Source organism: Triturus cristatus, chromosome 7 (assembly GCF_964204655.1).
Source record: "Triturus cristatus chromosome 7, aTriCri1.1, whole genome shotgun sequence".
In the NCBI taxonomy this organism is placed as follows: domain Eukaryota; kingdom Metazoa; phylum Chordata; class Amphibia; order Caudata; family Salamandridae; genus Triturus; species Triturus cristatus.
This window is the reverse complement of record NC_140590.1, coordinates 541,406,618-541,433,675: the sequence shown is the minus strand read 5'-3', so window position 1 is coordinate 541,433,675 and position 27,058 is coordinate 541,406,618. Positions and strand designations below refer to the sequence as shown.

Sequence of the window (27,058 nt, the reverse complement as noted above, 5' to 3'; positions counted from 1 at the left end):
TGGATTAGACAGCAAATGTAGAGGCTGAATAAAAAATTATGGACAAGGAGGTTTGTTTTGTGTAATAAACACAAAGCTTATTTAAATCTCCTGGTTCCATTGTAAGGGAAATCATTTAATTCACAGGTGGCAGTGTATTCTCCCTGTATGGCACTTTTAACCAATATGCTGCTGAGAGGTCAAGAAGCATCTTTGCCACTGAGCCTCTTACAATGAGCTCTTCTCTAAAGGCAATGGATGCTGTTCCAGGAGGACCTTGATGAATCTCTTTCCAAAATAGTACCCTCTGACTTACTTACAGTGCGGAAATGCTGGAATAGGGCCCTGCGCCGAGCGCAGACTCGGAGCCCTTACGCGCCTGAGATCCCACCGACTATCTGTGAGGCTCTACCCTATGGGGGAAGTGGCGTTGATTAGAGGCCTGGGGAGAAGTGGGAATAACTGTCATAGGAGATCTGTACGAGGGGAGTGCTATGCTCCCATTTAATGATCTTCAGGAGAGATACGACCTGGCGGAGGAAGATTTTCTCCAACACTCAGCTCTCACGGCAGCCATACGAAAACACTGGTGGGAGTGACTCTCTGAGCCCCAGTCGCAGCAGTCTGTCATTATGTAGCAATAGCAGCAGGCACCTTTAAGGCGGTCACTTGCCTCTACAGATGCATAATACATGAAACACTACAACCCCTGACTGAATTTCGCCTCAAATGGGAAGCAGATCTGGGCAAGACTATAGCTGAAAAACCCTGGGGTGGAGAGAGCTTGGAAGAGCACCAAGAACGCTAGATTCTAACTGGTGCACTTCTATATCCTTCACAGGGCATATCTCACCCCAAGCAAGATTAACACCTACTTTGACACACAATCAGCCGCTTGTCCCCGCTGCAACTTGGAGGGAGCAGAACTTATGCATATGCTTTGGAAGTGTCTAAACTTGGGCAGCTTCTGGGAAGGGGTGACCACAGTATTGGCGAATGTGACAGATAGAGAGGTTGTAGCATCCCCAGGTTTTTGTCTGCTGCACTGGTTCCCCCACACAGCCAAAAACAATTCACGAGTACGTTTTTGGATCTGGGATTAATACTGGCCAAAAGGGATATCACTAGTCACTGGAAGGCGAGGGGAGGCCTTAATATAACCAGATGGGTGAGAGAATTTGAAAAATGCGCAGAATGCGATGGAGCAGTCAGAATGCAAATAGAACAAGCATTGGCATAGCCAATAGGTCTCGCCTTTGGGACCTTATAAGTGTTTAGCCATGCAACAGTTAATGTTACTGCACCAAGGATATTATGCTGGATAACTAAACACTTAAACGGTCCCAAAGGCGAGACCTATTGGCTATGCCAATGCTTGCTAGCATTTGAGTGTGATTATAGAGGTATGGGCGAAACCGCTTAGGGCCGTTCCGTCCAGAATTTGATGGCCTGTGGTGTTGAAAGCACTGCTAGATAACAAGGGTATAAGAAGTCGGGAATGGGCACAAGTGAAGGGTATGACATGAAATTCCAAATGTCAAAATCATAAAATGTGTGATTTAAGATATGGATGTCGTTTAAGAACAAATGTGTTATTTTCTTGAAAGTTAAAAACAACCAATAACTGCATTGTAAATAGAGACACGAGTTTTCCATTTTTACTATAAATGCTTCCCTCTCTTTATTTTAAAAATCACAAAGAAGTAGAGGTTAAGGGTCTGATTTGCAAAGGGACTTACGTGTAGTAAAGGTGCAAGTGTGGAGTCTCTGCACTCTGGGCAGCCTCTCTGTCCAGCGCACTGCAGTGAGTGCAGTGTGGAGATTCTGCCATGAGTGAAGAGACACGTAACTTTATTGCATATTAGTCCCTTTGTGATTTGAGCCCTAAGCCTTCATTTAAGGGTCTCACCATATGTTCAATCATGTCTGCTAGATCAAACGTTATGCATATAATCAGAAGCCCTAGTATTAAAACATGCCATCTTGTAATGTGCCATACATTGTCATTACCTTTTCTGTTTGCGAAAGGCACCAGTTATCGAAAGTAGTAAAATAAACTTTTACTACACTCACCTTGGTGAAACTGCAACGATTGCTGCTGCTTATTGAGGAGCATAAGGGCTGGTACCCAGCTAATGCCCCGTGCGCTCATTGAGAAAAGTGTGGGGTGACCAGCAATATCAAAGGAGAGGCAGAACGATCTAAGAGTATGAGCATAGACAAGAACAGAGGAGAGGATAGGATAGTGGAATGAAGGGTCCCGAACACAGGAGAGGGTTGAGTAGTCGGTTACAGGACAGGCAGTCAGTGCGAAGGGAAACGCAGGGGAAACTGTTGGATGAAAGAGGCAAAGATTTGATGAAGGGAGGACGAAATGGTTACAGGGGGGGGGGGCACAGGGTGGATTAGCTACTTTCATAAGAGGAAACGTTTGTTAGGAGGATGTTGTGTTGAATCGTAATAATGTAACTGCGCAGGGTTGAGGCGAGTGAGGACTTGAGCACTGTGGACTAATTATAGTGTTAATCTTGGAGCAGATGTAGCAGGGTGAAGTCATGAGCAGGTAAGGATGAACAATAGAATACTGATAATTGAAGATGATGGAGAGAGTAAAGAGCTGAAGGTTTGCACAGAGCGCTTGTGGATGGTGAGGTAATGAGGTCCTGGAAATAGATAGATTTGACACCTCCTAGATCATTATGCAGTGTAGGAAGGGCTTGCTTATTAACCAAGAAGTTAGCAGTGAATATGTGCTTTCGCCATTTATGTACTGCTGCCCTCATTTACTGTTATGCGCTCTTATTTCAAGTGTAATTCATGGCTGAGGCCTATCTTTGGTACAAGGTGGATAATGAAGCAGTTGTATGAGCTGTAGTGCAAGACTGAAGTGAGGTCTTTATGAAGATCACGTGGAAAGCAGGGAGAGCAGTGGGGTCCTGTTTTCTACAGCAGATGGGTACATGAGAGAGCGATCTACAAGGAGGCGAACTGATTTGCATGTGAAATGTGTGATGTCAGATGGAGCGATGATGGGTTTAGATTTGGATAAAGTGTTTGAAATTAGCATAAAATTGAGTGGCTTACCTTGCTTGTGGGTGGGATTAAGGAAGGTGTCATTTGAGGAGTGATCAGACAGAAGTGGAGACACTGCCGAAAGCATCAGTAAAATATTTTGGCAAGTTATGGTCACACCAGTGAAAGCAGAATCGTTTGGTGAAGGCAATAAATAGGTGTGTAGCATAATTTCCGCCAGCTGTAACTGAAAGCCATTACTATATAGTTACAGAGACGAATGCGTTTCCAGATGTTTGGAATGAAAGAGGCTTATGGTGCGAGTCCTAATGAGAAAACATCTTGTCATCCATAATAAAACACTGACCAAGGAGAGTAAGATCACATAGGTATGCTTTACTAAGGTAATACCCAAAACAAAACAAATGTTAGATTGGTTTTGAAATAACAGTAAAATCATGAGTCTGAGTCTTAGGACCTGGAAGGCCAGTGCAATCAGGAGTGAAATACGGACAGTATTGGAGCATGCTAGTATAAACTATGTTCAGGATCCTTTGAGACACCTTTAAAAATACATTTTAATACAAGTAAAAGGGATAGCTCCTTTCCGCTCCTAAAGCTGTATGGTGCTCTGTAAAACACGTTAGCGCCACCTGGTGTATTTCATGCAATACGGCCCCAGAAATGTTCTGCCAAATGCAATGGATCTCCGTCACATAAACAAAGGCAATAAAAATCAAACATCAAAGCGGCGAAAGTGAAAGTAATCGAGCAGAGCATCAAAGGGCTGGGTGAGAAGGGAGGGGGTAATGCAAGGGTCAAAGCGGCTAAAGTGAAAGAAAGCTATAGAGAAGGGAGGGGGGGAGTGGGAGCAGCTGTGCACGTGCATGTGATCGTGCACTCAAGGTTTAGGCCAGCCAAAAGACTGTGGGTAGCACTTTGAAAATCCCACATACAAAATGTCTCTTCAAGCCTTTGGCTCAGCGAGACCTAAAAAAGGACAGGGAACGAGAAAACTTTGGAGACAGCCAGGGCATGGATGGCATTGGTGGAGCTCCTAAAACACCCAGATGAGGAAAGGGAGGACAGCCTGGTAGAGGAGGCCCCTGACAACAGCGACTAACTCCAGTACACAGACACTGAATCTAGCTGGTTGCAGTACATTAGTCCGGGCTCGCTACCTCAATAGCCCCTCAACCCAGCACTTAGCCGCATAATCCCACGAGGGCGAGAGACGGATCAACGTTAGGACAACCCTATTGTGCAAAGATACGGACCGATTACAAGCGACACGCTTGGGGTGAGGAGAAGGAGGGGGGTTAGTTGTGGGAAGGTTAGAAATCAAACAGCAAACACAAGGACTGACAGAAGTGAACTTAGTGGTTTAATAAAACTTTACTATGTTGTTACCATGTAGTAGTCAAGATTGGGCATCAGACCATTGAAATGTTTCCTTTTATTTCAATTCTACAACTGGGAGCAATGAGCAACCGCGACAAAGGTTTTTACCTACTTCTCTAATTTTTTTACTTTTTGCTTTCCAACTATTGTAACTGTATTCAGGATCTCATCATTGTAAGCCTGCTTAAAAACTCAATAAAATTGGTTAAAAAAAAGAAATAGCTATGGCTGTTAACAGGGGACCAGACCACACCATGGGAAACATCTCTGCCATATTTTCACCACACCTTGCAGGCCACCCCAGTAGCTCAGAAAAGTCGGATGAGTTTACTGGGGGGAGATGAGCCCTGTGCAGGAAGAAAAAGCTAATCAATTTAAATCTGGCGTTCCTGGACATCGTATATTTTCCCGTAAGAATGTTGGTCCAGTCCACTTCCGTGAATGGGAGTGCAATGTCCTCTTCACATTTTTTCACACAGCTCTATCAAAGGTGTGGTAATGTCACGCCGCAAGACTTGGTATAAGCATGTTACCGCCGTGAGATGACCCGACGTGGTGCACAAGACTTGGCAACACTGGTGATGTGGGGGCTCCTCCGTACCTGTACCTCAGTGGTCACACACAGTAGCCATTACTGCACGATGTAATAAAAATTGACCCCCTCGATACATTAAAGTTGATTGCGAAATCATCACATGTTAATAATTCCCCATCTCTGTAGAGGTCTCCAACTCGGTCTACCCCATTGGTGGATCACTCCGCTAGGCTCCTCAATGCGTCTCCCTGAGCTATCTGCTCCAGTCCCCACAGTGGAAGGTCGGGAGCATACAGCATGTCGACATGGGTGCGTTGGAGAACACGTCACCAGTAGTGTTGAGCAACTCGCAGGTCTGTGGTACCTTCCTGCAGCAGTCACCTGGAGTTCAGGAAGATCTGGTATAGAACGCAGAGACTCAATAGTGTCCCCATGCCTTTCTCCGCAGGGAGCCTTGCAGAATAAATCCACTGGGTAAACCACTGGAGCTGAGCCGCCGGGAAGTAAGCCTCCCGATCCGGGTTCCTATTCCCCCCCTTTGTTGGCGGCTTAGAGTTTGTTACATGACTTGTGCTACACTGAGAGCTTGGCAAGATAAAATGGCCAAGTCTTGTGAGGCAGTATGGGAGAAAGTCAATTGAGGTTTACTATTTTTGTCTGGAAGAAGCGCAACAGGGCTGCACAGTTTAGTTGTGAGCCACAGCCCTCACAGGAAACCCAGATGTGAATTTTTATAGAAGACAAAGTGCTTCATGATACCTTGGTAAACTAGCTTCTGGGAACAGAATTTGCTTTTAGAATTAGCCCATTCTTCAGGTAAGTCTTAGGAAAGTTGTACTGCTCGATTTTCCCGGCTTTCTTGTGATTAAGGGGAACTAATGTGACTTCAGTCTCTTTCCATCCAAGTCTAAGGGTTAGAGTAGTGTATAGAGCCTATTTATTAGGCTCTTCGACATGATCCTGTGTTCTTCCCCATAGATCAGGGTTTGCACATATATCCTAGAGGATAGATTCGTTAGTATTAGGGGTAATCTGTTCTATAGTGAGGGTATTTCATGGAGCCGTGCTGAATCCAGGCCTGGTAGGCCTTAAACGGGAGAGACTCCATCTTTCTTTCCGCTCCGGCAGCTTGGAAAGTTTCTAGGTCGAGGGTGATGTTTTAGTTATGAGGTGTTATTCGCTTGGAGAGAACCGGTTCAGGCCGGCCCTTATCGAAGGATTGTATTTTTCTTCATGCCGAAGACACTACATCAGGCCGGCCGGCTGGGAACGTGTCCTTGGTACGGGGAGGTACAAGAATTTGGTGGGCGGCAGGTTACGGGCTGGAATTTTCCATGAGAAAATGCACCTCTATATTAGTGAAAGTCTGAGGCAGATACTGGCACTTGCTTTTTAGTCCGTAGGCGGCACCTGGCCGTTAGCAGTAAAGCTACTACTTATTCCAGGGAAGACAGATGACAAACTTGAAGGTGGAGAAAAACCGAGAGATAGATATTCTTCTAACAGAATAGCCAAAGAAAAGAGAGTAGCCGATGAGGAAGAGGTCCCAGTGACTCGGAGAAGGAGAGGGGAGTAGATCCGTGACTGCGGAGGTGTGACTTCCAGGCGAAGCCGAGGCACAGACGAGAAGGAAACCTAGATGACCATTGAGTGCAGGCTACATACGACCAAGGTGATGTCAACCCCTTTTTATTAGAGTGTACAACTTAATCTTTCACTTTTCTTTGCAGGTTATATGTGATATGTATTCTGTGAGCGTGTATGTAGTAACTAAATAAAGTATCCAGTTTGTAGTGAATCAACATGTGCTGCGTGTTCTTGTATAAGAGGGTAGCCTATTCTTCTAGTCAGCTGTGACTTGATATGAACAGATGTTAATCCTGATCAGGTAAGTGGTAACTGAATAAGGGAGAAAGGAGCCCCTCGAACTGGGGAACAGGTTGTGCTCAACTAGCAGTCTTTGTGTGATCTGATACATAGTAACACTGGTTCCCTTGTTGTATGTCGTGGTAATTATAGGATGAACTTGTGCTAAGGCTGCCGTCTGGGTAGGAAGTCCTGGGTCCCTCTAGGACCGCGAGGCTAAGGCTGCCGTCTGGGCAGGAAGTCCTGGGTCCGTTTGGGACCGCGAGGCTAAGGCTGCCGTCTGGGCAGGAAGTCCTGGGTCCGTTTGGGACCACGAGGCTGAGGCTGCCGTCTGGGTAGGAAGTCCTGGGTCCGTTTGGGACCGCGAGGCTAAGGCTGCCGTCTGGGCAGGAAGTCCTGGGTCCGTTTGGGACCGCGAGGCTGAGGCTGCCGTCTGGGTAGGAAGTCCTGGGTCCGTTTGGGACCGCGAGGCTAAGGCTGCCGTCTGGGCAGGAAGTCCTGGGTCCGTTTGGGACCGCGAGGCTAAGGCTGCCGTCTGGGCAGGAAGTCCTGGGTCCGTTTGGGACCGCGAGGCTGAGGCCGCCGTCTGGGTAGGAAGTCCTGGGTCCATTTAGGACCGCGAGGCCGCCACTTGTATTATAAGAGGTCTTGGTATATATATATAGTAGGAATTCCCTGTCCTTAGGTGGTATATATATATATGTGGTTTCTTAGGTGTGAATAGGCCCTAGGGAGGGGGTAACGTTCTGGCTGGGTTAAAGAGGCTCTGTTGAGCGGGTTCTATCTGATCCGAAAACCCAAGCAGAACAAAAGTATAAAGCAATGTTCAATTAAAGAAACATGATTGAGGATACAGCCTCTTGCTTCTAAACACTGATGGGAAATTGGACAGCAGATTGATACTGCAGTGAAGTATAAAGTACATTAGATTACTACAACTTTAATGCTACAAAATTGTAAACAATGTTTAATATTACACACAATTGGTTGCACTTTAATACAACATTGTGATTATTTGTACTATAAATATAATTACTAAAAGTGATAGTATTCTCTGTCGTCACTAATTCCCTCAGATATCACTGGCTCAGTGACCACGAGTGTCTGTTTGTCAAAGTCATCATCTACAGCGGTTCCCCTCACTCCCCACATGTGCTACTCTCCCCAAGTTAGTATCAGGGCCCTGTCACGATTCTTTCTTTTTCCGTCAACATTTGTGTTTTTTTCTGACTCTTTGTCTCACTTTTCACAGTGTTATTTTTATAATCTGTATCGGTTTTCCCACGTGGTGAAGAGGAGAAAGAGACTATTCTCTATAAAACCACTTCCACTTTGGTTGTTACAGATATATTTCTTTAAATAATGCATGGTTTTGGCACAATCTTGTTTATATTTTGCACGATTTCTTCTTGTTCTACTTCAATGAATTGTCAATATAGGGGATTGCTTAGATGATTTGTTAGCAATTGTGACTTTTCTATGTATGATTATTTTCTTAATTTATAAACTTATAACTCATTCATTTTATTACTGGTTTTGATTAATGTCTGTGTATGACGTGGAAATTTGCATCTTATTTCATACTATTAAAGACAATAAATTAGCCATGATTAAGCGATTCTTATGTTGTGAAATACATCTTGGCCTCTTTCTGTTCTTGAAATAAATAAAACTGAGATATTCAATCAACCTATATTCTTTTTTTTTTTTATATTTTTTATTTTTTGCAAGGCATACAGGATTACTACAAACTTGACAGTACAATAAGTACAAAGGAAGAAAAATTAACGGAAAAGAATAAAGAGAGAAAAAAAAAAATACAAGAAATGCATTTACAATAATAATATTCAGGCCAGCTCCCCCTGAATCCATTGCCGAAGAGGGTCCCAAATTTTTCTACCAAAACAACTTTTCCTTCTGCCTTTTGTTCTATAAATAGCTTTTTCTATATTAAAGGAGGCTAAGAGACGCGCTCTCTATGCTTCAAATGAGGGAGGAGATAAACTAATCCATTCTTGAGTTATACAAGCCCTAATTAAAGCCATAGAAATAAATAAAAAGGCTTGTTTTCCTTCTGGTAACGTATCTGAATTCACGCCAATCAAAACAAGTTCCCCCGTTAGAGTAGGTGAGGACCCAAGCACTATGTTAAAAAAAAGTCTGTATTGCCTCTAAAAAAGGGCGCTAACCGCGGACAGGCAAAAAACATATGTATCGAATCTGCAGCCTGACTACCACACCTTTTGCATACTGTTCCCGCCGTCCCACCCCATTTTGAAATTTTTAAAGGCGTATAATATAGATCAAATACAGCCATATAATGCTGAGTACGTGATCTACCAGTAACCAAAACCAAATTAGCCAAGGTGATTGATTCTTCTAAGCAAATAGCCTTGGTACCTAACCTCTCAGCCCATCTTGCTGCATGAACAGCTAAATCATCTAGGCAGGTATCCAAAAAAAGTCTATAATAATAATGTTAGACGGCGACCTCAGAGGAGCCTGGAAGGGGTCCTGACTACCCTGAGTCCCACCCTCAAGGTATCGTAGCCGGGCACTGGCGGGAGATTCCCCAGGGGGAGGAATCTCGTATCTAGGATCGTACTTCTGGCACCACACGACACAGAGTGACCACACCGGGTATTCTGAGAAAACAATCTTTATCAAGTAGGTTATCACTGCAAATATGTACAAGGTGAGCACGGGCTCAAGAGTCTCGGAAGGGGTAGGGGGTAGCGGGACAGTCTCTGGTAAAGGTTCAAGCAGGGACGTATCCGGCGCACAGCTCACAATCCTCGAGCTGGGGGATACGATGTTGTAGTCGGGGTCCGGCGGGACCGTGAGGGTCGGTTGGAGCCGCGAGTCACTCAGCGGGCTCAGGTACAGGCTCGGAGGTCTTACGATCTTCAGGGAGCCGCGAGTCACTCAGCAGGGCTCAGATACAAGTTCGGAGGTCTTACGATCTTCAGGGAGCCGCGAGTCACTCAGCAGGGCTCAGGTACAAGTTCGGAGGTCTTACGATCTTCAGGGAGCCGCGAGTCACTCAGCAGGGCTCAGGTACAAGTTCGGAGGTCTTACGATCTTCAGGGAGCCGCGAGTCACTCAGCAGGGCTCAGGTGGGTCCAAGTTCCAGGAGCCGCGACCACGTCGGCAGGCTCTCGTTGTTCCAGCGTCGAATCTGCCGGACAGACCTAGAGCACCCCTTGTTATAGGTCGACCCCTCTTTGATGTCCGGAGTCTGTGCAGGCAGGGTCTTGTCACCTGGGGGTCGCTTGTCGGGATTTCCTGCTATTGTCTTTTGATCCTTTCAGGGCCGGGTCGGGAGGAGTCCCAGACACCCAGCAGGCATGGAGCCAGCCCTCAGGGAGGCCGGAGGGCCGATCGAAACCCATCGTCCCGGGGGAGTTCAGAGGTGCGATAGAAACTGCTCCTCCCTCTCTCATCCCCTGGAAGCGTGATGTCCTCCAGCCGGAGTGGCGCCTCTAGGCCCGGGTCGCGCTGGGGCCTGGCGGCCATCTTGGTGCATGAAGTGGGCACGCGGGCCCGGGGTGGCCGAAAGGAGAGAGGCCAGGGACGGGGATGTCCGGGTCGGTGCGTGTGTCCTGGTGGGGAGGTTCGGCTGGGCCGTGTGCTTGGGCTGTAGGTACCAGGTTTCGGTGGTGCGGGGGCACGGAGGGCCATTCTACGAGGCCGGGTCCAACACGCGTCCCCCCCAGCTGAAAGCCGGAGAGAACTGCCCATCAGCTTGGGGGGTTCTCTTCGCTGAGGCGGAAGAACCGGGAGAGGCCGTCAGCATTGGCGTGGTCCGTACCAGGGCGGTGTTCCACGGTGAAATCCATCCCCTGGAGGGAGATTGACCACCGCAGTAGCTTGGGGTTTTCTCCTCGCATCTGCATGAGCCATCGCAAGGGCCGATGGTCAGTTTGGACTCTGAAATGGGTGCCGAACAGGTAGGGTCGTAGCTTTTTGAGTGCCCAGACCACGGCAAAGGCTTCGCGCTCTATGGTGCTCCATCTCTGTTCTCGGGGCAACAGCCGCCGACTGAGGAAGGCGACGGGCTGGTCTAGGCCTTGGCCATTTACTTGGGACAGGACGGCCCCAATGCCATGCTCGGAGGCATCGGTCTGGACTATGAACTCCTTGGCGTAGTCGGGAGCCTGGAGGACGGGGGCAGTACACATGGCCTTTTTTAGGGCATCGAAAGCTTCCTGGCAGGCAGCCGTCCACTGCACTTTCTTTGGCTGTCTTTTAGACGTGAGTTCTGTGAGAGGGCCGACAAGGCTGCCATACCCCCGAATGAATCTTCGGTAGTAGCCCGTGAGTCCCAGAAAGGCTCGGACCTCCGTCTGGGTGATGGGTGGTTCCCAGGCCAGGATGGCGTCGATCTTTGGCTGTAGGGGGGCGACCTGGCCACTCCCGACCTGGTGCCCCAAGTAGACCACGGATCCTTGCCCGATCTGGAACTTGCTGGCTTTTACTGTGAGGCCTGCCTGGCGCAGGGCGGTTAGCACCCTCCGGAGGTGCTGGAGGTGCTCACTCCACTCTGAACTGAAGACAGCGATGTCGTCCAGATATGCCGCGCTGAACTGTTCTAGCCCGGCCAGGACCCTATTCACCAGTCGCTGGAAAGTGGCCGGGGCATTTTTCATCCCGAAGGGCATTACGCGGAAGCGGTAGTGCCCATCGGGGGTGGAGAAAGCGGACCGCTCCTTGGCCCCTTCGGTGAGCGCAATCTGCCAGTATCCGCAGGTGAGGTCGAATGTGCTGAGGAACCGGGCTGCCCCTAGTCGGTCAATGAGTTCGTCGGCTCGTGGAATGGGGTGGGCATCGGCTCGGGTAACGTCATTGAGCCCCCGGTAGTCCACGCAGAATCGGAGCTCGGGGGCGACACCGGGGGCCGCTGCCTTCGGGACCAGGACCACGGGGCTGGCCCAGGGACTGTCAGAGGGCTCGATCACCCCCAGGGTCAACATCTTCGAGACTTCCGCTTGAATGCAGGACCGGACCCGGTCGGGAACACGGTAGGCTCGGTGTCTCACCGGCGGGCTGTCCCCGGTGTCCACGTCATGAACACACCAGTTGGTGACTCGGGGGGTCAGGGAGAAGAGGTCGGAAAATTTTCTTAGGAGCTGGCGGCAGTCCGCTTGTTGCTGAGCAGTGAGGGCTGGGGAGAGGTTCACTCCTTCCACGGAGCCATCCTGCTCCTTGACACACAGGAGGTCCGGGAGGGGATCCGACTCATCTTCGGCCCCGTCATCGGTGGCCAGCAGGAGGCTCAGTTCTGTCCGCTGGAAGTGAGGCTTGAGGCGGTTCACGTGCAGGACCCGGAGGGGATCCCGAGGTGACTGGACGTCCACCAAGTATGTGACTTCGCTCTTCCGCTCAACCACTTTGTAGGGCCCAGTCCATCGGTCCTGGAGGGCGCCAGGCTTCACGGGGGCCATGACCCACACCTGCTGGCCCGGCTGGAACTCGACCAGAGTGGCATTCTGGTCGTACCAGCGCTTCATCTCCTCTTGACTTGCCTCCAGGTTGGCCTCAGCCAGTTCTCGGAACTTCCTGGTCTGGTTTCGGAGGGCCAGGACGTATTGGAACACATCTCGGGGGGTGGTCTGGGGTGCTGCCTCCCACCCTTCCTTAACCAAACTGAGGGGACCTCGGACGGGGTGTCCATAGAGTAATTCAAACGGGCTGAACCCTAAGGACTTCTGGGGGACCTCCCGGTAAGCGAACAAGAGGCAGGGGAGCAGGACGTCCCACTTACGCCGGAGGGGCTCTTCTAGGCCAGCGATCATCCCTTTCAAAGTCCTATTAAACCTTTCTACTAGGCCGTTCCCTTGGGGATGGTACGGGGTGGTGAACTTATAGGACACCCCACATTGTTGCCACAGGGACGTCATATACTTCGAGATAAAATTAGTGCCGCGATCGCTCACGACCTCGCGGGGAAAACCCACCCTGGAAAAGATCCCCATCAGGGCCCGGCCCACCACGGGGGCCGTAATGGTGCGTAGGGGAATAGCCTCAGGATAGCGGGTGGCGTGGTCCACGAGGACCAAGATGAAACGGTGGCCTTGGGAGGTGGGGGGGTCCAGTGGTCCCACGATGTCGATTCCGACCCGTTCAAAAGGGGTACTGACGACCGGGAAGGGTTGGAGGGGAGCCTTGCACTTCCCCCCACTCTTCCCACTACCCTGGCACGTGGGGCAGGACTTGCAGTGGGATTCTACCGCTGCTCTCATTCTAGGCCAGTAAAAATGGGTCACGAGTCGGCTGTAGGTCTTGTCCTGACCCAGGTGGCCGGCGAGGGGGACGTCGTGGGCTAAGCCCAGGAGGAAATCTCGGAAGCGGAGGGGTACCACCAGTACCCGTCCGGATCCCAGCTCCACCGACTTCTGCTCACTGTACAAGATGCTATTTTCCCAATAGATTCGGTGTGTCCCGGTCTGGTCACCTGCGGCTTGGCCCTCGGCCTGGCGCCGCAGTCCGACCAGGGAAGGACAAGTGGCTTGCTCCCGGCAAAACTCTTCCCGAGTGGGCCCGCCCTCGTGGCGCCAATGGGCCAACTCGGGTAGATCTCCCAACTCGGGGACCGGGGCGGGGTCGGATGGTGCGGGTTCGTCGCGGGCGACGGACCCTTCTGTTGGGGGGACGGGAGGACCCTCGGCGGGGACTGTACTGGTCTCTTCGATCGGGGTGTTCTCGACTTCTCTCCGGGGAGGGAGCCGGGCTGACATAGATCGGGTGGTGGCGCACACCCACTCGGGGAGTCCCATCATTCCTAGGTGGGCCTTGCGCTCGACGTGCTTCCAGGGAGAACTCTCTAGGCCGTTCCCTAAGAGGCAGTCGACCGGCTGGGAGGTTCTTACGGCCACCTTGAGTTTACCTATCACCCCTCCCCACTCAAACGGCACCAGGGCTACCTGACACATACTTTCTCTATTGTCTGCGGATATTACGGGGCAAAAGACGTTGGGGAGGATCTGCTCCTCGGGGACTAGGTGCCTGAGGACACCGGTGATACTGGCCCCGGTGTCCCGCAGGGCCTCTACCTGGTGGCCATTGATCTTGACGAGCTGCCCGTATTTCTGTGTGTTGGAGGGTAGGAGGCTACCAGGGATCATCTCTCTATCTCCCAGGGATACTAGGGCCATTGCTGCGGGTTCCCACTCCTCGGCTTCCTCAACCTCCTCCCCCAGAGCTACGTTGGCTATCTGTCTCGCAGGGGTGGTAGGGGAGACTTGGGTGGCCATGGGGCACTCTGGGTCATTGGCGTAGTGCCCGGGTTTCTGGCAACGGAAACATGTGCCGGTCACCCGGTGTCCCCGTCTCCCAGGGGGCCCTGTCACCGGTGGGGGGGGCGCCGGGAAAGGTGGAGGTTGTGTCTTCGGGGGGCTAGGCTGGGACTCTCTCTGCCCTCCCTGGTTCCCTCCCCCTCTCTGGCGGGGTGGTCCCTGACCGGCTCGGGGGTACTCTCCTACCATGCCCCGGGAGACCCGGGTGTTGCTCCAGCGGTCGGCCTCCACAGCCAGCTTCCGGGGATCTGTGAGCTTGCTGTCAAGCAGATGCTGACGTAGTTCTATGAAGCAGTTCGCAGCCAGATGTTCCCACAACATGAGGTCAGTGAGTTCGGCAAGGGTGGTGACTTTGCTGCCCTTGATCCACCCATCGAAGGCCCGACTGAAAAAGTTTACATACTCCACCCAGGTGGTGCCCGGGATCTTCCGGCAGTCCCGGAATCGCTGACGGTACATTTCTGGGGTGAGGCCGTATCTTGTGAGTAGAGCCTCTTTCATGTGGCTGTAGGAGGTCTGCAGGGAGAGGAGTAGGTCGAGCAGGGTGTCCCTTCCTTCGCTCAGAAACCGCCCCCACAACCCTGCCCCCCAGTCCTTCTGCGGGATCCGATGGGAGGTCATGGCGACCTCGTAGGCCCTGAACCATTGCTGAATGTCATCGTTTTTATAATATTCCTTGACCACATCCTTGGGGATGTGGACCTTCTGTTCCGCTGGGGAGGCTGTCTCTCGGTTTCCCGGGGGCCTTCCTTCCTCGCTTCTGGCCTTGAGCTCGATTTCTTTCAAGCTGCGTTTGTGCTCTAGTTGGAGCTTCCTTCCTTCGTGCTCCCGTTGGAGCTTCTTTTCTTCTAGTTCGCCTTGTACACGCATTTGCTCTACTGCTAGCTTTTTTTCCGCTAACTTCAATTCGCCCTCGATTTTGAGTTTGGCTAACTCGAGTTCAGGATTGCGGCTTCTCTCTCTGTCCGCGAGCTCTTCCGGGGATAGGCCCCCGTCTGGTACGGTGCCTCGCACCTGATTGCTACTGCTTCCACTTTGGGGGGGTTCGGCTTCGTCGGGGAGCTCCCCCGTGCCTTCCGGGCGGGAGGCCCCGGTCTCCACCCAAGTTTTCAGTGCCTTCTGCAAATCCTCTTTAGTGTTGAGACCAGTGGTAGCGATTTTAAGTTCTTTGCAAAATTGCTTTAGCTCCTTGTGTGTGTATTCTTCTAGCTGCTCCACCTGGAACATCCTGTTGGCGCTGGTTTCTGCGGGGCTCACGGCGCTTCCTTCTGCCATCTTTGTCGGTAGTGCTTCCGTTGTTCACGGTACGATCTCTAGGTGATGGGCCTGAATCCCGTCGCTTGCCACCAATGTTAGACGGCGACCTCAGAGGAGCCTGGAAGGGGTCCTGACTACCCTGAGTCCCACCCTCAAGGTATCGTAGCCGGGCACTGGCGGGAGATTCCCCAGGGGGAGGAATCTCGTATCTAGGATCGTACTTCTGGCACCACACGACACAGAGTGACCACACCGGGTATTCTGAGAAAACAATCTTTATCAAGTAGGTTATCACTGCAAATATGTACAAGGTAAGCACGGGCTCAAGAGTCTCGGAAGGGGTAGGGGGTAGCGGGACAGTCTCTGGTAAAGGTTCAAGCAGGGACGTATCCGGCGCACAGCTCACAATCCTCGAGCTGGGGGATACGATGTTGTAGTCGGGGTCCGGCGGGACCGTGAGGGTCGGTTGGAGCCGCGAGTCACTCAGCGGGCTCAGGTACAGGCTCGGAGGTCTTACGATCTTCAGGGAGCCGCGAGTCACTCAGCAGGGCTCAGGTACAAGTTCGGAGGTCTTACGATCTTCAGGGAGCCGCGAGTCACTCAGCAGGGCTCAGGTACAAGTTCGGAGGTCTTACGATCTTCAGGGAGCCGCGAGTCACTCAGCAGGGCTCAGGTACAAGTTCGGAGGTCTTACGATCTTCAGGGAGCCGCGAGTCACTCAGCAGGGCTCAGGTACAAGTTCGGAGGTCTTATGATCTTCAGGGAGCCGCGAGTCACTCAGCAGGGCTCAGGTGGGTCCAAGTTCCAGGAGCCGCGACCACGTCGGCAGGCTCTCGTTGTTCCAGCGTCGAATCTGCCGGACAGACCTAGAGCACCCCTTGTTATAGGTCGACCCCTCTTTGATGTCCGGAGTCTGTGCAGGCAGGGGTCTTGTCACCTGGGGGTCGCTTGTCGGGATTTCCTGCTATTGTCTTTTGATCCTTTCAGGGCCGGGTCGGGAGGAGTCCCAGACACCCAGCAGGCATGGAGCCAGCCCTCAGGGAGGCCGGAGGGCCGATCGAAACCCATCGTCCCGGGGGAGTTCAGAGGTGCGATAGAAACTGCTCCTCCCTCTCTCATCCCCTGGAAGCGTGATGTCCTCCAGCCGGAGTGGCGCCTCTAGGCCCGGGTCGCGCTGGGGCCGGGCGGCCATCTTGGTGCATGAAGTGGGCACGCGGGCCCGGGGTGGCCGAAAGGAGAGAGGCCAGGGACGGGGATGTCCGGGTCGGTGCGTGTGTCCTGGTGGGGAGGTTCGGCTGGGCCGTGTGCTTGGGCTGTAGGTACCAGGTTTCGGTGGCACGGAGGGCCATTCTACGAGGCCGGGTCCAACAAATAACCAATTCGTTTTTTAACAAACAGATTATCAATGAGTGGGATCCTTACAATGCCGGCTACTTCCAACATTGACAGAGAACAGAAAAAACTATGAATCTGTAAATATTTAAAATAATCCTGCATTGAAAGTTTATACCTTTCCGTTAATTCCAAGAAGGTAAGTAACCGGCTATCCTGCCATATATCATTCACACAGTAAATTCCTTTATTTCGCCATCTAGACATGACTGCATCCTGAAAAACAGGAGGGAATATTTTAGAGGCAGAAAAAGGTGTATAAATCAATAGTTTCATAATTCCAAATTGATGCCTAACTAACTTCCATACCCCAAAGGCTGCTTTCAACGTCTTAAATTTAATTTTTTTATAGTAACTTGGTTCTGTATTTTTGAGAAAACAGCCACGGCATTCCTCTCCCATTAAGTGTTCATATATAGAGGGTGAATGACTCTGAGGAATCCTTACTTTTTCCCCAATAATCAAAGGAGAAATAAACTGTAAAACAGAGGCAGCATAGTAAAACAAAAAATGTGGAATTCCCCATCCCCCCCTAGATTTTGGTAAAATCATCTTTTTATATGCCCTGCGATGTTTTTTATAACCCCAGATAAACCTGGATACCAATCTTTCCAATTGTTTAAAGAAAGTCAGGGGAAACTCAAGTGGAATAGATCGAAACATATAAAGAAATTTTGGGAGTATAATCATTTTTAACACATTGTTCGACCAACTAAAGATAAATGAAGGTGATCAATCCGTTCAAGTGTAGAGTTTGCATTTTGAAGAACCGGGTTAAAGTTTATAGCTGGGATATCTGATACAGGGGATGTGATTTGAATACCCAAATAAGTCGCTACAGATACTAGAGGAATCGATGGGGGAGGGATCTGACCTATAAATACATTCTGTGTTTTCGCTATGTTCAATTTATACCCAGAAAAGGCCCCAAACTGAATAGCAAGGTCTTCAACCACTGGAAGAGCTTCCGAGATATTAGTTGTAAGTACTATAATATCATCAGCGTAGGCAAGCGCTCTGTAATTACTATTAGCAACGGAAACTGGAGGTATTTCAGATGCTAAGTTCAGTTTGTTTAAAAATATATCTATATAAATGGCAAACAAAAGTGGGGAAGAAGGACAGCCCTGACGAGTACCTCTGGAAATAGGAAAGAGAAGAGATTTTTTAGAGCCCAATTTTATACAAGATGTGGGGGATACATAGAGAGATTTTAAGGCAAGAATAATGCGTGGACCAAACCCTTTTATTGCTAACATCTCCCACAAATATGACCATGCTACCCTGTCGAATGCCTTTTCGGCATCCAACAGGGTAATACCTAAATCACACCGCATCGTTTCGGCCCGATCCATTAAAGTAATTACTCGCCTAACATGGTCCGAGGTATCTCGATGAGGAATAAAGCCATGCTGTAAAGGCGATACTACTGTAGAGATTACCCTGGATATACGATTTGCTAAGATCTTTGAAAAAACCTTACTATCAGAATTAATAAGGGATATTGGTCTAAAAGATGAAGGAAGAAGATGGGGTTTGCCTTTTTTGAGAAACGCCCTGATTTTCGATTGACTCCAAGAAGGGGGTGCAACCGCATTTTGAGCCTCTACGCAGGTCTGAAGAAAATCTTGTTTGAGGAGGGATCTAAATACTCTATAAAACTCTAATGGTATACCATCTGGCCCCATGGCTTTCCCAGAAGCCAGCGAGAGAATAGCTGCCTCTACTTCATCCCATGAAATTTCTACATCTAATGCTACAGATTGAGCCTCAGTTAGCTTGGAAATGTTATCGGCTCCACAAAAATTTAACAAGGATTCTGATGAGTATGATAAATTTTCCTCAGTATAAAGTTTGCTATAGAATGAGCGAAAAACCTCAAAAATTTCTTCCGGTAGAGTATAAATTTGACCCGAGTCCCCCTGAATCTCACTCACAGTATTGAACACTTCCTGCTGACTAAGCCTCTTAGCCAAAATCCGACCTGTCATTTCCCCCACTTCATAAATTTGGGAGCAAGACACTGTGACCTGCTCCGCCAATTTCAAAGCAAAGACCTCATAGAGCCTAGACTTGTGTATGGCAAGTGTTGATTTAATAGGTTCAATATCTTGGGCTGCAGTAATAGCAGAAGCTAAGTTAGCCTCCCACTCTGATACTAACTTCTGATAGGTAATAAGTTGGGCCCGGGAAGACCTGTGTTTATTAATAGAGTATGACAGAGTTTCTCCCCGGACCGCGGCCTTGAACGAATCCCAGACCATTTGAGTGGAGGCAGAACCACGATTAATATCAAAGAATTGCTTAATCCAATTAGACATGTGTTCAATATACAATGGGTCAGCCAGAAGTTTACGTTCAAATGTCCAAGAATTTATCTTCGGAGATGAACCCAATCCATGCTTAATCTCAATTAATATGGGATTGTGATCTGAAATTATTCTAGGTAATACCTCATAGGTAATATTATTTAAAAGTACAAAAGACACAAAACAATAATCTAGGTGAACCACTTTCCGGTGTGGGGCTGAAAAAAATGTAAATCCCGGTGCCGTATCTCTTTTTACAAACCCTACATCAGAAAGGCCAACCTCTGAAACTAAACCTCTTAGTGCCTTGTAAACCTTCTTCTTAAGCCCAAAATAAGGAATCTCTGAAGTGAGGTTGACATCTCTGTCAATATGTATATTGAAATCCCCACAAAGTATTAATGGAGTGGGCCAACCAGCTAGTTCGACACTTACAAAATTTAAAAGGTCAGGGTCATCAGAATTAAGGCCATATATAGAACAAATAGTCATTTGTCTACCATCTAGAAACAATTCTATTATGACCCATCTTCCAACCTGATCAGTTTTGACACGATTACAGAACCCTAGCCCCTTTCTGATGAGAACTGCCACCCCCCTAGTAGTAGTTCCTTGACTCGTACATCCCACAAGATGCATTCCTAGATCATTTAGACATTTTCTATCATTCCATGACAGATGTGTCTCTTGCAAACAGAGGACATCTATTCGCATACTTTGAATAATGTGGGCACACATACCCCTCTTTTGCTTATCATTCAACCCACAGATATTCCAAGAACATACTCTTAAATTGGCCATTTCAGATTCATTCTTTTTTGTATATTTATCATTTCTCCCCACTCTTTACATAATTCAGAATTTAAAAAAAAGAGAAAACTTAAATCTATATAATACAAAGCATTCGTAACTTCCTCTGCTAAACTAGAATACGAGTTAACTGCAATAATCCTGAACTTGCTTGACCCATCCCCACACCCCCCCTCCCCACTCCCCCAAACCCCAATCCCAGGGTATGTCTTCTGATAACATTGTTGGTTCCACTGTTGGTTCCATATCCCATGCTAATTCTCAGGAGCTGGTTGATAACATTGTGGACGTACATTCGATTGACTCTGCAGGGAATTTTTACTCAATGTCGGATTTATCAGCCGCGCTGGAGGTGGAAAGTTCAGATCAGGATGGGGATGAGGAATGGAGAGACGATGTTAGTATTTCTAGCTCAACTGCTGGGGTTCAAGATAATATTAATCACTCCAGCGAAAAAGGGTCAGTCAACGGTGACTCTCCGTCTGCTCGAATGGAGTGGGGGGGGGGGGTGAGGAAAATACTGTCCTGGGGGGGGGGGGGGCGCCTCATCAGCAAACCCAGAAGCTGCTAAGTACCAAGAATCTCCTGCTCTTATCTCTCCTTCTGGAAATACTCATCCAGATTTAAGCGATTCGCTGCAGAGTTCTCAGACATCGGGGGTTACCTTAGATATGCTGTACCAAGTGATGGTTCAACACCGGGAAGAAACCAGAGCCGAGAACTTGCGAATGTAAGGGGTTTTACGTAAGCTCCAAAATAACGTAAGGCGGGTGATAAAAACATGTAACGAAAACTCTGCTAGAGTACAGGAGGCTGAGGGGAGGATCTCTGCTATCGAAGACGTGTTGACCCAGCAGAGTTCCCAGCTCTCTACTCTTGTTAATCTAAAGGAGGACTTTAATTGGAAGCTTGTGGATTTAGAGAACAGATCACGATGCAATAATTTGCGCATTCTAGGCATTCCCGAAGGAAGTGAAGGGATTCATATCAGACAGTTTATTATAGAGCTCTTTTCTGAAGCTTTTCCGGAGCTAACCCAGTGGCAGTGGGACCGCGAGCTTCTCAGAGCACACAGGTTCCCTTTCCAACCTAAGAAGATTTTTGGCATGGCCTCTAACAACCAACCAAGAGCTATTTTGATTTTGTTGAACAACTTTCTGGCGCGTGAAGCCCTGTATGATCTTGCTCTGCCAGATCGTAAACGAAGGGGAAAGTGACTGGACTTCTTCGTTCGTCCTGACTATTGTCACTTTACTGTTCAACAACGTTGGCAATTTCGCCAACTTATCCCTTCATTTCAGACGAAGGGAGCCCAAGCTTTCCTTCTTAACCCTTCGAAACTTAAGGTTATTTTTAAGGAGAGAACTCATTTTTTCACTTCGGAGAGCGTAGCAAAATAATTTCTATCCAAGATGTGATGATCTAATCCCAGCCGGACATGTTTTTGACTGTTGGATGAATCCTTTAGGGGGCCCACTTTCTTTAATCATCTATTTTGGTTTGATCTTTCCTTTGCTTGTCATAGGTGGGCCTATTTCTCTTTACAAGTATTTGTTGGATTTCTGTTTAGCAGATGAGAGTGCGCAGCGAGACGCATTATGCTTCTCAGACCATCACTATTAGGGACTGTCCAGTCCCTTTGCCTCAATCAACCTATATTCTGGTGTCTAGAAAATCATTGGATATCATTTTCTATAACCTATATAGGGTATTGATTTACTACCTCCTCAAAGACCTCACACAAAGTCTGTTTGTGCTCTATAGATTAGTACCAGCATTCTCAGTCAACATCCAGGCCAACACCCATTAGTGACCAGCAGTGCATTCAATCACCACTCACTGGATTCAATTCCCTTTAGCCTCTACAGGTGCCAATTTCTCTTAATCATCATGCATGTCCATTCGCCAAAGTCACTAACTGAGCCAGTCACTCTCTATGTAAGTTGCCCTCACTCACCATTATGCTGATTCACCACAGTCACCATCTGTGGCAATTCAGATCATTCACAAGCAGCACCAGTCTTCTCACACTCCATAAGCGCCAGCTCCTCTGAGACACCACACCTTTACTTTGCACCAGTTAAAGTTCCCTCAGTCGCTAGTTTCCCTTAATCACCAGCCATGACAGTACCCTTAAACACCAAACGTCCCAGTTCTGCTTAGGCACCACCAGTGCTGGGCACCTTCAGTGGCCAACAGTACCAAATTGCAAGAGTCCTCATCATGCTAGTTCAGTCTATCAGCACACGTATTTTCACTCATTAGCTCATTCTCCTCAATCTCTATCTGCCCTAAAAACCCTTGTCACTATTAATGACAGCCAAATGATGCCCTCATCCATCCCAGTCACCCCTGGGTCCTCACAGGTGTGAATTCCCTTCAGTTCAGCAACATTGTCAGGTCCGCTTGAGAAAGTCACCTTGGGGGTATGCTTCTCACAGCTGTCTTTGGTCTCCTCAAACATCATCAATACCAGGTCCACTCAGGCAGTCAGTGTCCCTTCCTCTCGGTTATTATCTGCACCAGAGGGTAGCGCCTGTCGGGATCGAGAGCTGATGTCAACCAAGACGGACTCGGATACTGATAGTCCCCGAGGCGTTCTGCACCTGACGACGACCGACGGGAACTGCCGCTGATAGTGCCTGATGGCAACTTGCACCAAAGGTAACTGAGGGAAACCTACACCAGTGGTGACTGGCACTGATAATTGTGACTGGGAAGTGTCTGGGGCTGATGTGAATTCTTGCATAACTGCCACAGATTGTGAAGGTGCAACTGCGTGGATCGCAACTAAGATTGGCCTGGCAGTGATGAAGACTAAGCAAACTCACCATGATGGAGAATCAGGGTACTGAAACGAATAGTGGCTCTGAGGAAACTAAGAGGAGCTGGCATTGATATTGCTTCACAACAACTCATGCTAATGATGCCTTGAGGAGATGGACACTGATAGTACCAGAGTGGAGCTGGTGCTGACGATGACTAAGGGGAATTGACACTGAAAGTCCCAGAAGAGATTTAATGCTGCTGACTTGAGAAGATCGTCGCTGAAAATGCCTGAGTGTATCTTGTGCTGATGGTAACCAAGGGGAAAGGACGCTGGTAGTGTTTGAGGGGAGCATCAGTTCCCATCAGTCATCATCAGCACCAGATTCCCCTCAGGGATTATCAGTAAGAGTCTCAAGCCGTCATTAGCACCACTCCTCCTAAACTCCATCAAGGCCAGTTCCCTTTACACGTCTGAGGTCACGGTTCCCCACAGCCAACATCAGTGCCAGTAACCTAATTCTCCATTGGGGCCACTATGTTATTCTTCATCAGTTATAAGTCAACCTTATCACTATCCACACCAATTCCACATACAATACAGGTCGGTTATCTGTAGTCAACCTTCCTGTCATTTTCCCCCAATAAGCATTTGTACTAAACCCCTCCAAACACCATTTGTGCACGCAGCCATTGATCAACATTAGTGCCAGAGCCACTCAGAAAGCAGCGGCAACAGTTTCTCTCAATCTCGAATAGCGACAGTCTTATCAATTATAATACTCACCAGTCCTTATTAGTTCCTAGCAGCACCACTGCTCTATAGTCACCAGTGGCCCCTATTCCAATCAGTCACCATCTATTCTAATTACATTCAGTCACTATTAGCACCAGTCAGCATCAGCATCTGTCACTCTCAGTCCATCATCAGTGCCAGTTTTCCCCTGTCACCATCAGAGCCAGTTCCAACAGTCATCATCAGTGACAATTCCCCTCAGCCACCTTCAGCATCAATTCTTCTCCAAACAACTAGCATCAGTTTCCATCAACCACATTAAGTCTATTGCCATTACTGACAGTTTCCCTTGTTCGCCAATTACAGGGACTTTCAGAAGTATATGTCTGGAGACCAGCCCTCACTTCCTGTGCAGCGGTAGGAGCCCTCCTCTGAAGTCAGCCATGTCATTTATAAGGGCAAATGCCACACAGTGCTGGAAAGTACAAAAGAGGCTACACCATCAGTGACAGCTCGCGTACTTTGTCATTGATAGGAAATCTGCTCAGTTAACATGAAAGTCAGTTTCTGTCAAGTCACCAGCAATGTCAGTTTTCCAAACTCTGGTGATCTTACTGTGACACATGATTAGGTTATTTCTGGATTCAACTACAGGAAGGCTTGCTTGGCTCCAGCCCTAACAATAGAGCATTGGGCATAACAATATCCTCAGCCTTGCACATTCCAACATAGCAACTGCTCATGGAACAGCCCTTAAGCCTTCCCCTCACTGTCTTTCATCAGGATAGCACTCCCTCAACGAACGCCCACACCCCTCCCCATCACTTAAAATCCCCCCCTAATCGCTGCAAACTAACACTAGTCCTGCAAATGAAAAACTGCACTTGTCTCTTCGCCTCCCAGAACTGTATTTAAACTGTGCCACTCTGACCCAAGTTCCTTAACACCCACATCAGCCCCACTAGGGTGGATATATTTTCATTATTACTCTGCAGGACACTTCAGCACACGTCGAGACACTGGAAACCATTTGCTGGGTAGAGGGACTATGAGTCATGTAGAACAACTTTGGATTTTCATTCTAAATCCTCCTCCTGTAAATCAAACCATCTTACAAGATACACCTCACCTGGTCATTGGGGGTATCTGGTGTGATTACTGTTCATACTATGTTCTAATCTCTTTACTCCTCCTGGAGTAAGCCCTGACTTCTATTGCAAACTTTGAGAGAAGTTTAGAAAATAAACAATTCTAATCTCCATCCGGAATGAAATTGCCTTAAACTTTGAAACATAAATGATAAATAGAAGTATCGAACACGTCACTACCAAGTAACCACCTACTGACACATGGCCCAAAGAAAAGACAGGTACTGCTAAAAAAAAAAAATCTGAAAAGGCACATAACAAGATGAGCAAGTAACTAGGGTGGTCAGACAACAGAACCAGATGAGTTCCCGTGGGTAGGTTTTAGCCATGGAATTACAATACTTGACATCTAATCTCAGTTTTTTCACTTCACTTAAACATGCTGGAAATAAATACTGCATCCTAAAGCATGTGTAAGACCAACAACACAGTGACATTTTCCTGTTAAGGGTAGCTGCTTAGCCTTGCCATCAGAATCACTCGCGCCCCAGCTGTAGGCTAGATGGAAACTGTGAAACCGGGAGACACTGTTTTGAATGCTGGGCTTCCTATTTGGCCAAAATGGGTGGTCTTGAGTTATCACTTTTTTAACGTATTGCACTGGTCCCTTTTTGGTACCAATGAGAGTATTTAGAATCAACGTAGAAGCTGCAAAGGAGAATGGGTTTAAAATATGGACTGGGTAATACCTGGGGATTGAGAAATTGTCTAGTTTCATAGTATAGTCCCCCAAATCCGATATAATGGGATTGTCCAACATGTGCAGCAAGTATGAGTGTACTGCAGTCTTGAGTATACTATTTTAACAACTGTTTGATCTTGGGAAAATAATACTTTCCCTATGCGTCTGTTTACTGGTCTGACAAAATGTCAGCATTTCGTAAGACGCACAAAGTAAGATCTAACCCCTAACAGTATTCTCACAGAATAGGTCTCCAGTAAAGAGGCCATTCACACTTTCAAATCTGTTTTTTCGCATGTGGCTAGATTGGAGTCTTTTTGGCTGAAAGTGCTCCTGAAGCGATATTATACACGACCCCGCACGCGTAGCTCCCAGGGCACATTTTACAGCTAATGAAGGGCGAAAAGGGAGATCTTTGCTCGTCCTGTGACTGTGAGATAGTTAAGAGGGGCATAGAACCAAAATGAAAGACGACGATCATACCGCAGCGCCTTTGTGCGGGCAAAGGGACTGGAGCCATGTTTACAAAACAAGCCCTCAAAATGCGGACGTTTTTTCACTGTAGCCTCTACCCAAAGCACAACTCACCTCCCTCGTACTCGCTATACTTCCAGTGGCGTCGTCTTGTTGCTATGGCTACCACCTTTTAGCAGCATTATTCTCCTTGTAACTCCGAGGCCCTTCGCTAGCTGTTAGTCTGCTGTCGGATTGACTCAGTCAGTCCAGCGCCATATTTCACCATCCTTCAAAACCCCGGGTGGTCACGGTACAGCACAAGAGACTTCTTTCTTACCGCCATAATAAACTCATTCCACCAGCAACAGACGGTCACAACACATCCGACTTTTGGGGGATCTGCTTCCGGGACCAAGCAGCAAAGCCACATGGGAAGTATAGTTTCTATAGTATAGTTTCAGACGGCTGGTTTCTATTGGAGAAATGTTCTTTTGGCGTTCTTAGCAACCACACAGCCCACATGACCGCCCTTCCCCACCGAGTTCTTAAATGGAAGTTGGATCGATTGCATGCCTGCTCGGCTGCGTTTCGCAAAGGGAATTAGAGAAAAGGCAGCAAGCGAGTTGTAAGAACTGTTGTAGAATTACACGTCCTTTCAAATAACTGAAATAAATTATAGTTAAAGTTTCATACATTTTAAAGTTTCATACATTTAACTTAATGGTCATCTGAAATCGATGCGCTGAGAATTAGCTGGGGAATCATGCAAAAGAATGATGGTCATTCCATAGGTGATGATCAAGTAAAATCGGACGTCATGCAGTAGCCCCTTACTAGGGGCAGTGCTAACAACCACCCCGCACCCATCCAATACAGGCATTACCAGTCAGGTGAGAAATTGAGTTGTTGGTTGACTGGGGTGTGAGCCCTGGTTAAGCAAAATCCACAGTCCCTTGCAGTATGATCCACAGAAAGTCACTAAAGTAACATATGCTTGATCTGGGGGTAGTTTGGCACAATAAGCAGTCATGCTTAACTTAGAAGCAATGTGTAAAGTGTTTATGCAGCACTTAAACAATAATAAAGTGAAAATACAACTCAAGAAAAATAAAGTACATTTTAATACATTATTTGACACCAAACCGACAAAAATCCAATCAGTAGAACCAGAGTTATGAATGTTTACGTTTTTTGTAAAACTAGCACCTAATAGATCAAAGCACCAACCACAGACATCTTGTCGTGTGAGACCGAGTCAAAGTCAAAAGTTAAGCTGACCTCGATGTAGATACAAGAAGTGGATTGAGCCTGGTCAGCACTTACCTTTGGACTTGGAAAAATTCTTGAAGAAAAGTGTCTGAGAAGGTAAATTTCAGCAGGGAAAGGCTGCAGGAGCTGTCCAAGGAGGGAGTTT

General features: G+C 48.2%; 1 protein-coding gene across 3 annotated transcripts in view; it reads right to left on the bottom strand.

Annotated features, from left to right (window-relative positions):
* FBF1 (Fas binding factor 1) overlaps positions 1–26,064 on the bottom strand; it is a 612,463-nt gene extending 586,399 nt beyond the window's left edge. For 2 of the 3 annotated variants that reach the window (XM_085616957.1, XM_085616961.1), the window contains exon 1: positions 25,777–26,029. The gene's annotated coding sequence lies outside the window, so the exon portion shown is untranslated. Of the gene's footprint in view, positions 1–25,776 lie in introns of all 3 variants that reach the window. The other variant, XM_085616959.1, reaches the window with a different exon arrangement.
* Positions 26,065–27,058: the final 994 nt, after the last annotated feature.